A 15,914-nucleotide genomic window follows, 5' to 3' on the forward strand; every position below is an offset into this window, starting at 1 on the left:
CAACAATTTGATTTACTGTAGATGAGAGTTACATGTATACAAGAGTTATTTACAAATTAAACAACAAAATACTATGAACTATTAATTAAACATTGAAATAAACTGTGTAGCAGAATTAAGCTAAAATACATAGAATGTTAATATATTTAAAATAATATTAGATAATAGAAAGAGATTATTATGAGACAATTTCGGAAATACAGCACAATCAGGATGATGTCCAAAAGAAAGAAGTAACAATGTAGTCAGTGATAGTTTAAATCAGTATGATTGGAGTGAAATGCTAATAAGGTTATCTTTTAAGGTGTTCTTAAAGGTGTTTATTGTCTTGCAGCCCCTAATACTTTGTGACAAGGAATTCCATTGACGCGAGGTGGATACTGTAAAAGATGATGAATAACAAGATGTTCTATGAAGAGGTATACTTAGCGTGCCACAGATAAGTGATCTGGTATTTACGTCGTGGTTAGGGTATTTATTTATTTATTTTTATTTATTTATTCATTTGTTGATGAACATAACAGGCAAAGAGAAGATAAGAGAAACGAGACGAAAGGTAATTTGGTGTTATAAGAGCGTCTACAAAAGGTATATTTGTAATGAATGTAATGTAACACCGGATACAAAATTGTGAGGTCCACATTACATGCATGTAAATTTTGAAGGTATTTTTCTTCATTTTTTCATAGATCTTTATACTTGGCGTAACTGTATTTACATCCTCATACTTTATTATAAAATGTCGATAGTTTCCTCTGTTTACATTTTTATTTTATTTGTGTAATTTACATTCTTAGTTTGTTTTCTGTAGTTGTTATTTATTTAAAATTATATTTTATGCTCGACCATGCCTAAATGTAGTAATTATACACCTGGTAGCAGTCCTTTAATGCATGTCATTAAAGTACACCTATTCATTAAAGTTCAGGTTTTCGATTATTCTCGGATATGCAATCGAAAGACGAGGGAAACGTCACGGAGGCTGGAAATCCAATACTGTCGCAGAAGGTTATGTTCTGTTACTATAATAATTAGAGTTAATTGTAAATAATATTCAAATAAATTCAAATTTGTCATCTCGTTTTTCATTTCTAAATCAATTTCCAGGTTATACATTCTCTGCATTACATCAAGGTCAATGACATTATTGTACTTCGGAGAAAATCGATACTTTCGCGTCTGCGCACATCTCACAATTTCGAGCTATGAACAAGGTCATTTCCGATCTTCTGTCAGATACAAATAAAATGAATATTTCTGAATAATTTCAAGTTAGAAATATGGTCGAGCATGAAAAGTCGTATGAAACTTGCCTATAATGGTAATTAAGACGCTCGTATGAAAATTATGAATCTCGCTTGCGCTCGTTTCATATACAAACTTACTTGCGTCTTAATTACTATCGTTATAGGCTCGTCGCATAATGTACTATTAAAAAGTTTATAACAAATCATTTAGGACAACAGTAATGTTATGATGATTGGCTGAGTTAAAACTATAAACTGGCTTCCTGGGCATCTGAAATATTTATAGAGAAGCAAGATAGATAATCGCATAAGATAATATTAAAATGTATCCGAGACCTTTCACGCTACAGGTGAAACACCATGAAGTTGCAAAACATTGTCAATTTGCTAGCCACAAATTTGTTAATTCAATGGAACTAAAGAATACTGCGTAGGAACCTACGTCTTTATTCCATTATTGATTTTATTATATTCGGTACAAAGAATATTTTATTTATTTATATACCTTTGTACTATGAATAAAAACATGTTTTTTGTCATTATTTTAAATGGCAGTCTTTGTATGTAGGTTGCCTGCTTACGCCGTATTCTGAAGTATACCTAACTGATTGCAATAAAACACTATTTTCGAATCCGTAATAATTTACATCACCACTCCAAATCTTGATCACGAGACTCTACGGACAGCACCGGCTCTCGGCTGGCGCATGCGCACTAAATTTTGCTTTATGACCGGGCATTTAAATCTCTTGCAATTTGTTGGTGGAAGAAAGTGAAGAAAGATGTTTCAGAAGTGCAATGCTGTGGGAAGTAGGTGTTTGGTATTAGGTTTGAATATAGCGAAATAAATTCAGTGATATTTAAAGTTAAATCTATTTTGCAATGGCAAATAAAATAATTCTTGGTACTAACAGTATCTAAGTGTTTATGTTTACTGTAATCGAACTTACGTCATATGTACTGTAAATGTTAAGATAGGAATCATGGTCATTAAAGGCATATTAGAATATGCTTATTTTCTAAAATAACAAAATACAGCACGTACCTTGGGATGACGCCGTAGTTTTCAAAGCTGGATTTAAAATGTTCATGTAAAAGAACAAATCATTCACAACACGATTTCTTAGTCTTTAGTTTTGTGGTGATATGGTACGGTGCGTGATAAAATACTATAGCCCTATTAAGCCTATACAACACGTGCCTCCATACAAAAGCTTACTTCTTTCCACAAGCATATCTATATCATTTTTTTAAATTGTAATTATGTTCAATGCATGGGATAATAAAATTTCACTAGTCTAGAGCCTATTACCTAGAGGCCCTAATACATAATATGTCATTGATTAAAGTTCTCGTTAACACTTTGTTAAAACATAAAATTTACACTGTCACACGTTAAAAGTGTTAAAATTGTTTAAAAAGGTATTTACCTTCGACAGACGGCCCGTTTCAACGCTATTTGTCGTCGTCTTCAGTGTCTCTTGAACCACTGCTGATTTTGGCTCTGCGATGTGCAGTTGTCGATGGTAGGGGTGGGGGTGTGTTGTTCCTATGGTGGGGGTTGGCTGTCTGTATGCTATGACGTACTATGATGTCAAACAATGTGTGCGTATTGAACTGTAGTTGCGTATTAAGTATGTAATGTGGGTGTGCTATTGTATTCTTATATATTTCGTATTGTTCTAGGATATTTAACTGTAAACTTTTTGGTGTGATGTGTAAAATTTCCATATCTGTTTCTATATTATTGTAGTCATGATTATTGTCGATAATGTGATCTGCGTAATTTGATGTAATGTAAGGTTTGGTTATAGCTTTAATATGTTCGTTGTATCTTGTATGAAAGGATCTTCCTGTCTGTCCTATGTAAAAATGTGGGCAACTATTGCATTTTAATTTATAAACTCCAGTTGAATTATATATATTTGAATGTTTAGTGTGGTTATTTAAGTATTTCCGTGTTGTATTATTTGTTTTGTATGCAATTTTGTACTTTAGTTTTCTGAATTAAGTTGCGATTTTATGGGTATTCGTATTGTGATATGTTAATGTTATGTATTTATTCTCGCGTGCTGTTTGTGTTGGTTTGGTCTGTTTTTGTTTTGCCTTTTTTATTAGTGTGTCTATTATGTTAGGGTTGTATCCATTGTCTTGTGCTATATATTTTATTGTGTTTAATTCTTCCGTGTAGTTGTCTTTGTTCATTGGTATATTAATTAATCTGTGTGTCATTGTACGGAAAGCTGCATGTTTATGTTGTATGGGATGATTTGATGAATTGTGTATATGTGTTGTGGTTGTAGTGGGTTGCCTATATATTTTGAATTCGTGTCTGTTATTTGTTTTGGTTATGGTGATGTCTAAGAAGTTTATAGCTTGCTTATGTTCCATTTCTACTGTATATTTTAATTTGGGGTGTATTTTGTTGAGTTGTTGATAATATGTAATATAAACTCATAAAGTTAACTGCACAAACACCAAAATCAAATCACGATGTTACGAAACGAAACATAAAATATGTAGGCCTAATGTCAATAATTTATACTATATTATATAAACAAAAACTGCGTGGAACCATAACAATACGTGAAATAAAACAAATCTCAATTACGCAAAATTTTCACCACAAACGCAAGCATATATAATAAAACTAACAAACATAAAAATACTAAAACTTTCTATTATAACAGAAACACAGCAAAACAAGCACAAAAATACCACTTAAAATCCGCGCGAAAACACGTTTGACTCTTTCCTCCCACCCATCAACAAAGCAGAGCGCATGCGCCAAGAGGGGAGCCGGTGCTGTCTGTAGAGTCTCGTATCTTGATCTTACCTTTGTGCATTAAGTAATATTGAAAAAATACACGTTACGTACAACGAAACCAATGAGCAAGCACAATTACAACAATGTCACTTTAGAATCTCCCGCCTCCACTCAGCGCTGCCAAACATACCCATGCTCCGGCTTGTAACTGAAGAAGGCTCTGGCATTTATCATTAAATAGGCACTAACGGTCAAAATAAGCATTTATAGACACTAAGAATGCCTTTTATTCTTCATAATTCGACACAAAATGATTTTTAACTTTACTCTGCATATTTAGCAGTTACAGAAACAAATACGCATTTTAGGAAATATCCCCAGCTTAAGACATGTTTCTCTTACTACTGTGCGTAGCAACGACGGCAATGAGACTGGTTGGTAGACGTGATGTCACCAATCCCAGCTGTGCTGGATATACCACAAGCATAACTCGAGAATGATGTCAGCTGTTCCTTGTGTTCTTTCAATTAAATCCCCCAATTGACAACATTACTTACTGGCTTTTAAGGAACCCGTAGGTTCATTGCCGCCCTCACATAAGCCCGCCATAGGTCCCTATCCTGAGCAAGATTAATCCAGTCTCTATCATCATTTCCCACCTCCCTCAAATCCATTTTAATATTATCTTCCCAACTACGTCTCGGCCTCCCCAAAGGTCTTTTTCCCTCCGGCCTCCCAACTAACACTCTATATACATGTTTAGATTCGCCCATACGTGCTACATGCCCTGCCCATCTCAAACGTCTGAATTTAATGTTCCTAATTATGTCAGGTGAAGAATACAATGCGTGCTGTTCTGTGTTGTGTAACTTCCTCCATTCTCCTGTAACTTCATCCCTCTTAGCCCCAAATATTTTCCTAAGCGCCTTATTCTCAAACACCCTTAACCTATGTTCCTCTCTCAAAGTGAGAGTCCAGTTTCACAACCATAAAGAACTACCGGTAATGTAACTGTTTTTAAATTCTAACTTTCAGGTTTTTTTGACAGCAGACTGGATGATAAAATCTTCTCAACCGAATAATAACACGCACTTCCCATATTTATTGTGTTTAATTTCCTCCCGAGTATCATCATTTGAAGAGTCCACTGCAAGAATGATGGATGTCACTTTCTTGTCGAAAATGAACCAAGACTGTCAATGCATAGCTTAAGACATATAGAATGCACACAGACAGTTACATGGCATTAACACTGATAGTCATTGTCCAGTAATGATCGGAAAACCACAGTTGAGCTTTGAGCGCTAAGCATTTCAAACTTTTAATCGCTTCTCCTGCAAAATGTATTCCAAATGACATCCATTTTTCTTGCAGTGGACTCTTCATTTATATTTGTTACTGTTGCTCCCAGGTATTTGAATTTTTCCACCTCTTCAAAGGATAAATCTCCAATTTTTATATTTCCATTTAGTACAATATTCTCGTCACGAGACAAAATCATATACTTTGTCTTTTCGGGATTTACTTCCAAACCTATCTCTTTACTTGCTTCAAGTAAAATTCCCGTGTTTTCCCTAATCGTTTGTGGATTTTCTCCTAACATATTCACGTCATCTGCATAGACAAGAAGCTGATGTAACCCGTTCAATTCCAAACCCTGTCTGTTATCCTGGACTTTCCTAATGGCATACTCTAGAGCAAAGTTAAAAAGCAAAGGTGATAGTGCATCTCCTTGCTTTAGCCCACAGTGAATTGGAAACGCATCTGACAGAAACTGACCTATACGGACTCTGCTGTATGTTTCACTGAGACATATTTTAATTATCGAACTAGTTTCTTAGGAATACCAAATTCAATAAATATATCATATAAAACTTCTCTCTTAACCGAGTCACACGCCTTTTCTAATCTATGAATAACTGATGCACTGTATCCTTATACTCCCATTTTTTCTTCATTATCTGTCGAATACAAAAAATGTGATGAAGAGTTGATCTATTACGCCTAAAACCACAGTGATGATCCCCAATAATTTCATCTACATATGGAGTTCATAATTGACAACATTAAGATACATAAATCATGTGTGGAGACTGGAGAATGCTGGGTTTGCAGTAAAAGACCTGCCCTTGGGCAGAACACTAGGAATGAATGAATTGATTTTTATCGTTTCAGAACTCCGGCAAGCTTTTTGTTAATTGTCAATGCTGACATTTAAATAGTATTTATTTTAACAATTTTTCCGTTCCCGTTGTCGTTGCTGATTCCGTTCCAAGTTTATTGTGGACCAGATTTTATACTGTTTAATCACAGGAACTTACCTCCTTCTACATCAAGCGTGAACATTACGAAATATGGTGTTCTTCTGCCTCAAGCTTGTTCATATTGGAATATCTACGGCCATCCTTTATATTAAGCGTATTCATAATGAAATCTCTACATCCTCTGAAACAGTTTCTATGGAAACATTATAATGATTGTCTATGTTTAATTCTTTCTGTTCTTTGTTTGGATCTTAATATTTGTTGAAGAAGTAAAGCATTGTTCTTGAGATTCTGATATAAAATATCTTAGGTTGCGATATATTACGATTTGGAAATTTTGGAAGTACTGCGAAGAACACGAAGCTACTTTATTTAGTATTTTTACATTTTTCTGTCATTAAATTATACTGCCTGTTTTTTGTGCTTCGTTATTTGTAAAGTACCTACTCAATCGTGATTTTCGCGATCTCCATAAATACCCGGCCCTGGCGATTGCAATTTTAAACGGCAATACGCATCTTGTGATATCAGAAATGAATTGTAATAATTTCTATTTATATTAAATTGATACTTCTGAAAATAAATCATTACGGTACATGGTATTATTTACATGTAATTTCAGACTAAAAACGTTAAATTAACGTAAATGTTTCCTTTTTAAATAATGTACCAAATTGAAAACAATATGTGGAAAGGGGAAATCAAAATTAATGGTCTACATTAGTCTACATATAGACCATATAACAGAGAGATAGAGAGAGAGAGAGAGAGAGAGAGAGAGAGAAAGAGGAAGGGAGGTGAGATGGAGAGATGGGAGGAACAAGAGTAGAGGGAGAATAACATCTTAAATTTTGGTGCATCGGTCCCCTTCCACCCTGTAGGCCTATATAATGGAACATTTTACAATATACTTTAAAGTTATTTTTCACTAATTTACAATTCATATTGGGAAGGTTCAGATAAGTCTGTGATCAAGATTCATATAAAGATGTGTTTAATTCCGTCAACGACTTATCAAATTATAACATCTTAAGAACAAAACTCTTTATATGTTATAATGAAGGGTTCAGAGCCATAGTGGGCCAAGCGCCAAATATAAAAATGGAGAAAGCAAGGGTTAAGGTTAAGTGAATATCATTGTTTAATGAAGATTGATGTATCATTTACGTTTAATGTGCGTACTTTATATTACTTGCTATATGTTTCATTGAATTATGGTATTCACTTAATTTTAATCCTTGTTTTCTACGTTTTATAATACATGGCACTTGGCCCGCTATGGCTCTGAATACCGTAGTTTAATGAAGATTGACATATAATTTATTTTTAATGTGTATACTTTATATTATTTTCTATATGTTTAATTGAATTATGGTAATCACTTAATTTTAACCCTTATTTTCTCCGTTTTTTATATATGGCGCTTGGCCCACTATAGCTCTGAATACCATAGTTTAGTGAAGACTGAAATATTTATTTTTAATGTGCGTACTTTATATTACTTGCTATTATTTACTATTTCATTGAATTATGGTACCGGTATTCACTTAATTTTAACCTTTGTTTTCTACGTTTGTAATACATGGCACTTGGCCCACTATGATTCTAAATACCATAGTTTAATGAAGATTGACATATAATTTATTTTTAATATGCATACTTTTTATTAATTGCTATTATTTACTATTTCATTGAATTATGGTATTCACTTAATTTCAACCCTTGTTTTCTACGTTTTTAATACATGGCGCTTGGCCCACTATGATTCTGAACCCTAATGTGCATGTTTGTATTAACGTTTTCGTCAAACCTTATGGCACCACAGATACTTTTATTTGCAATAAGATAACCTCATTTATGTACATGTAATAAACTAAATGTAAGGTATAATCATATAAAATATATTTAAGCTAAAATTAATATTAAAACTTAACAATTTTTTAAGTAAAACATCAATTTAATTTGAATATTAAACATAGATTTGCTTTATAAATCTTGTTTATAATGTGTGTTTATAATTCTTCATAAATTTTTGGAATGTTTGAGATATGTATAAGTGAAATTTCGGTTACATGGAATATTTAGACGTAATTTTAGAGAAGGTTTCCTTGTCCGTTTTAATATGAAGACTACATATAGTTGGAGCCGACAGATTTTCATTTAATTATCGGTGAAGCAGGTTGCAATGCCCGTGGAGCTAAACAACTTAGCGAGCAACGTTCTTCACAGACATTCTAACTGGAAGTTATCCGTGTCCGTAGGTAGGTGCTTGAGAGAGAATGGGTTATTTATTTAAAAAAAAAACAGAGGGCCACTTTGCTAGAAGAAAGATTCGCAGTACTTTCATATCTGAAAGTATTCATCTTAATTTTCTGCTGTCTACATCAGGGAGTGTCAATTGACTACACTCTGGTGCGTATAGTCCGCGTCACCGTTTTTGGCGTGTGAAATAAGTAATGGGAACCTTAAGTGAGAGTATTTTACATTTGCCGCAGTCAGTCTGACAACCGTGTTTGGCAAATGGCTGATGTGACGTGTATAGGAAGTGGTACCATTCTCAGCTGCACTATCAACACGCTCAGAAACTGGGCACTATATATCTAGGACACACGCCAAAAACGCTGGCGCCAGCTGTACGTACAAACCCTCAAGCCCTGACGTACGGCTGCGGCAAGGGTAGCTGCGAAACTAAGAACTTGTATGTGAACCGAATTTGTGATAAGAATATAAATTAATTTCAGCTTTTAATTGAAGCACACTTTCACTGTTAATTGCACTATACTGAAAACAGTACTCTATACAATTTGGTACAGTTAAATAACTATATACGAAATATATTTTTGCATGTTTGCATAACAACGAAACAAAACAAAATATACACGTTTATACAGATTAACATACTACAAAATAAAACTGTTCACTGTTTGTCTTCTTCTCATTACTATACAGTTCAATTAACAAAATGAAACAATAGTACAAATCTTGTTATTCAAATACAATTCTCTAATTATAGTACTTTTTCTTATACATCAGAGATCCGCGGCGATTTTTGCAGTTTTCTGTTAGTAGGCAGCTTTTCAATTCGCGGAGCTATTGTTTTAGTACCACCCAATCACAAACATGCTTTCAAGTGTTCATCACTTAATTGGCTTCTGTGATGTGACTTTGTACACTTCATTAAAGAAAACAGTGTTTCGCATACGTAGGTTGTCCCGAACATTTACAACGTTCTTGCAGCAAGATTGTACTGAAACCTTTCTCGTGGAAAACAAGTATAGAAATGGTTAATACTTTTTCTGTTTTGATACTTATCCTTTAGCTCAATATCGCTTTGTAAATCAAGTATTTCTAATTGTAGTTCAGCAGGAATATCCAGGACACTCACTGAAAAGGTGTTGCAAATATCTGAAATTGTTGTTCAAGTTCTCTAATTTCCTGATATCTCCGTTCGAAGTCTTCGCACAATTGTTGCATTATTCTTATATATTCTTCCATGTCCAAGGCTTCTAACAGGTTTCCCATGTGCCTATATCCATAAATAAGGCAACATATATACAATGTGCCTACAGCGCTAAATTACACATCAAATTACACAGAAAACTTCAAATAATAATATGGCACTAAAAACAAAAAATACCATTTTTTGTCAAATTTCACCATTTAATCTCCCCTTAATTCCGAAGTGGGAGAAAACGTTCCAGAACTTTTCCTCGACTTAACCACCTTACCTCGGTGTGGTAGAGTAAATCCCCATACTCACTGTTAATATCATCAAGTAGTGCCCTGAACTCCATGTGATTAAGTCCTAGACTTTATAAGAAAGTAATTGTTCGCACAACAAATCATATTTCACAAGATAACTTACCTCGTCTTTATCATGGCCCTATCCCAATCACAAAAGGAGGAAAAAAAGATATCTAATTGAAATGTCAAGTTTTCTTCCTCTTGGTCATGGTTACTCTGAATTCTACCACGGCTTAATAACAGAATAAAGAAAAAAAAAAGTATTCTTGTGTGTTTAATATTAATATTGATATTGTATGCCTAAACATTTAATCTAAGTTGTGTAGGCCTAATTTGTTTCAAGTTCTTATGATATAAATTATTATTATTATTATTATTATTATTATTATTATTAAATGTACTAAAATGTAACAACCAAAAGAATTTACTAGGAAATATGGACAGTATTTAAGTTTCTTTGCTTTACAACGTTATTCTTCTGGACTGACATACAACGTTTTTCTACAGTAAATGTTCGAAAAGTTGTGTTATTTGGAAGATGAAGGCAATATATATCAGCCACAGGCGTGGCTCAGTCGGTTAAGGCGCTTGTCTGCCGGTCTGAAGTTGCGTTCGGGCGCGAGTTCGATCCCCGCTTGGGCTGATTACCTGGTTGGATTTTTTCCGAGGTTTTCCCCAACCGTAATGTGAATGCAAGGTAATCTATGGCGAATCCTCGGCCTCATCTCGCTATCACCAATCTCATCGACGCTAAACAACTTAGTAGTTGATACAGCGTCGTTAAATAACTAAAATAAAAAATGTGTATATATATATATATATATAAATGGTGTGAATACTTACTAAAGTATTAATACAGACCTCACATTGCCATATTTTGTAATATTTAACAATATTAGTATGGAATAAGCATATTTTTAGTTTCCTGACAAACTGTAAAAACTGACTTACAACGTTATTCTAAGCAGCCATTCAAATATTCGTGGTCCAAAATGCAGTGTACACCGGTGACCCCAAACGACCTCGATAGGTTCCACCACTGATAGACTGCAGTGTGCAACTGTACTGCCTGCACTGGAAGCCGTAAGCAGGCCTGTACGCCCTCTCGTGATCTTGAGTCGACCTGGAGGAGCCTGTAGATTCTACATCATTTTGGCTCCGATCAGTTAAGACATGCTGTACACTGGGTTTCTGCTAGTCTATTTCTAGTCCCCACTCTTATACGATTAGCCTAATAAATTTTTCTCCTCAGATATTCAATATATTCCACGTATTATGCAACGTCTTTCATTCCCTTCACTGATCTTGCATGACTTATGCACACAAAAAGCTTACAGATCAAGCGATTGTTTCGTTGGTCTGAAATTTGCTTTAATTTCACACTGCAGACCAATGGTCCACCCTCACATGGAAAGTACCTTAATAAAGGTGTACGTCGGGCGGGTCGTATGCAGAGCTGGACGGCACACGCCCCCATTGTGCAAGTGCAGATTACAACTTGCTGCAATTTCCGACAAATGACCAGTCCAGCGTATTAAGAGCACCGCTCAGCCGTGCAGTTGGCTGCGATAATTACTTGTTCGAGAGGAATGTCACCCAGACAACACACTCACTGTGCGACAGAGGTACCATGCTAACCACATTACTTAACGACACTTACCAACTACTAGGTTATTTAGCGTCGATAAAATTGGTGATAGCGATATAGTGTTTGGCGAGATGCATTTTCTACTATGAAAATACAACTCGTAGAAAGAACTAAAATTCAATCATCTTTTACTGGCATTACAGCAATTCTCCAGAAATACGAAGAACCCCAATTTCAGAAAGAACCTGTTAGCAAAACGAGAGGTCGATGTATAATAATAATAATAATAATAATAATAATAATAATAATAATAATAATAATAATAATAATGATTTATTTTAGCTGGCAAAGTTAAGGCCGTAAGGCCTTCTCTTCCACTCAACCAGCAAAAAGAGTATATACATATGCATGAACTTACAAAGAAAATGCATGAACTTACAAAGAAATGCATGAACTTACAAAGAAATGCATGAACTTACAAAGAAATGCATGAACTTACAAAGAAATGCATGAACTTACAAAGAAATGCATGAACTTACAAAGAAAATGCATGAACTTACAAAGAAATGCACGAACTTACAAAGAAATGCATGAACTTACAAAGAAATGCATGAACTTACAAAGAAATGCATGAACTTACAAAGAAATGCATGAACTTACAAAGAAAATGCATGAATTTGCAAAGAAAATGCATGAACTTACAAAGAAAATGCATGGACTTACAAAGAAATGCATGAACTTACAAAGAAATGCATGAACTTACAAAGAAATGCATGAACTTACAAAGAAAATGCATGAACTTACAAAGAAATGCATGAACTTACAAAGAAATGCATGAACTTACAAAGAAATGCATGAACTTACAAAGAAATGCATGAACTTACAAAGAAATGCATGAACTTACAAAGAAAATGCATGAACTTACAAAGAAAATGCATGAACTTACAAAGAAATGCATGAACTTACAAAGAAACGCATGAACTTACAAAGAAATGCATGAACTTACAAAGAAATGCATGAACTTACAAAGAAATGCATGAACTTACAAAGAAATGCATGAACTTACAAAGAAAATGCATGAACTTACAAAGAAATGCATGAACTTACAAAGAAATGCATGAACTTACAAAGAAATGCATGAACTTACAAATAAAATGCATGAACTTACAAAGAAATGCATGAACTTACAAAGAAATGCATGAACTTACAAAGAAAATGCATGAACTTACAAAGAAATGCATGAACTTACATGTATGGCATGTGGACGCAGGAGAAGTATCGAACCACAATGAGGCGCGAATCGTAGCGTTGTTCTATTTATGAAAAGTGTCCACTCGGAAATAAAGAAACAAATAACTTGTTCGGTTTCGAAGAAACAGACATGTAACTGATAATCACTAAATGTGTAATTTGATTCAACAATATTACAGTGCGTGTGTTATAACACGTAAGCTTATACAGGGACATCATTTTATTTTTACTAACATTTTTAATATTAACCTCTCTATACCTTTAGAGAACCGGAAACACCGCTTGCTCCCCCCTCCAAGACTGGAGTTCGATGATACTGGCGTAAAACACAAATCACTCTACTAGGTATAGGAAGGAAGAAAAGTAGTTCATCCATTTACGTAAACTAGGAAATATCGCGATTTTGAGTTTGATTAAAGAAAAAGCTAATGAAAATTATCAAAGTACAGTACTATATTAAGAATAAGTGTTTTTACTCACGAAGTGAGTTATCCATGCGAACGTATTCATTATGCAGTGTATATTATACTGTCTACAGCACATTAGCGTACAATATAGAGAAAGAAGTTAAATTGAAAAATAATCATAATATGAACATTTAAACACAATTTTGAAAATGGTGGCCGTTCATTTCGATACAGGCTTCAGTTCTTTTGTGCATATTATTACACTATAGACTATTGCATCTAATTCCAATTGCCAGTTTCGTCCTTTGTACTAGTAACTCATGTTGAAATAATTCTGTACCTACTCTACGTACTGTAAATTCAATCTTCACTTCTGCCCGACCCGAAAATATAAAATTACTCAGACATGCTATCTACTGTCCGTCCAAGTGGTTATGCCGCAGGATTGTAGAATGGGAGGAAATCACGTGACTGTTAATTACTTAACGAGGCCCTTTTATTTAAGTTAAATTAAACAGCTGTATAATATTACGTAAACTTCCAATTCCTAAGAGAAATTAATGTTTTCAGAAAAGAACTAAGACAGCCCAGTTTTTACAGAGGGGCGAGCAGAAGCAGGTGGGGGAAATCGGGATGCGACGTAGGCAAACGGACAGTACCTGTGCGAAAATATGATTCAATATTGAAAGCTCTTTCGTCACTGGAATACGCGAACATATTTCTGGAACGTACTATACTCAGTAACTCAGTACTGCTTACTATCTGCGGTCTTGGTTCTGTGTGGAGTTGGAACTTCCTTAGTAGAAGGGGTGGGAGTGATGTACATTCAAAAACTCAGGTACAATAAAAATTGAAGTAAAAATAAAATGATGTCCCTGTATTATATATATTGCTTTGGAAACATTGATTTGACATGTAAAGAATTAATTTCAGTAGTGCACGAAGTGCGCATAACCACACTAATGTAAGTGAAAATGAAATTTTCACGTAAGTCCGAAATGAATGCACTCGAAAATACAGCGATCTGACGGGGTTGTAGGGTAAAACTACACTCGATCAAATGTGAAGGACAAACATCTAACTTCAATGTGTTTACGATTCACACCGAGGTCAGAGGATGTCACCTAGGTATTTAGCATTCAAGGCGAATCATTTACTTGGAGGCATTATATCAACTGATCGGAATGCGTCAGCAGATTCCAGAAAAAATCAGCAATTCTCAAACAAACGCGTCTTTCTCTCCGACGAAGAACTGCCTGAAAACCACATAAAGCACTTGCTGTAGCATAACAGTGAAGGTTTTGCAGCTAGACCGTTACATTTTAAATTATTACATGCTTATTTATAAATCTACATAAAGATTAATTTTTGGTCCCACAGAATACAGGGTGTTAAAAATAACGTTTACAACGTTTCAGGAATGATAGAGAAGGTAAAAATAAACTCTGTTTTAAGTGAAAAAACTTTAGCAGATGCGCCGTTTTGCCGCTAGATGTCCTGAAGAATAGATGACTTGACTTCCGTCACAACACACACTGGTTAGTTCTGTTTGTGTAGGGCCTTATCTGTTTCCTAACAGTCTCCATGGTGATAATTATTTTGTTTTTCTGCGCGACGTCCTACCGGAACTTTTAGAAAATATCCCATTGAACATCAGAGAACGAATATGGTTTCAGCATGACGGTGCTCCTCCACACTTTGATCGTCGTGTCAGGAACCACTTAATGCTACATTCCCCGACCATTGGATTGGCAGGGGTGAGCCGGCACCGTGGCCACCTCGATCACCGGACCTAACACAATTGGATTTCTTTTTGTGGGGAGACGAGAAACGTTTTGTGTATGAGACACCAATCGATACGGCAGAAGACTTAGTTGAACGCGTTGTTGAAGCTGCACATGTTATTAGAGACAATGTTGGCCTTTTTGAGCGTTGCAGACACTCCATAGTACGAAGGTACAGTTGTACAATGCCTTCAATGGACAGCAGTTTGAACACCACCTCTAAAAGGACAATTGGTCTTGTTCTTTATGGATTATACTAACACTTACGTACAGAATAAAGTGCGCATCTGCCAAAGCTTTGTCACTTACAAAAAATATTTGTTTTTACCTCCTCTATTATCCCTAAAACGTTGTAAACGTTATTTTTAACACCCTGTATATCCGGATTCGATCCCCGGCTCCGGAGTGAGTTTTTATCCTCTAATAATCATTATTTATAAATGCTTATTAGAAATTGTTTACTTGTTTTCGTGAATGTTATCCACTGTAAAAGTCCGTAATTTGACTCAGAACACACTGTATAATAACACACAGATCGCGAAGTTTAGAAATACCAGTATTAAATTATACATTGACTTCGCTTTTCGAAGGCCGTACCTTGGACGGGTCCGTACACTTAGGCAAACTTGGCTCTTTGTGCGCCTCATAATATGTGAATCGTTTTTTTTTTTTTTTTTTTTTTTGAGAAACTCCATAAGTCAGATTTTAACAAAATTGAGTTTATTGCTAATTTCTGTTCTATAGGGATAGATATACCATTTTGTAGAGAAATACCATAAGTCAAACGGTATTTCTATTGTTTTTATTTTGTTATTTTTTATTTTAGGGTAGGTTATTTTACGACGCTTTATCAACATCTTAG

The sequence above is a fragment of the Periplaneta americana genome, chromosome 3 (genome assembly GCF_040183065.1).
Source record: "Periplaneta americana isolate PAMFEO1 chromosome 3, P.americana_PAMFEO1_priV1, whole genome shotgun sequence".
NCBI classification, from domain to species: Eukaryota; Metazoa; Arthropoda; class Insecta; order Blattodea; family Blattidae; genus Periplaneta; species Periplaneta americana.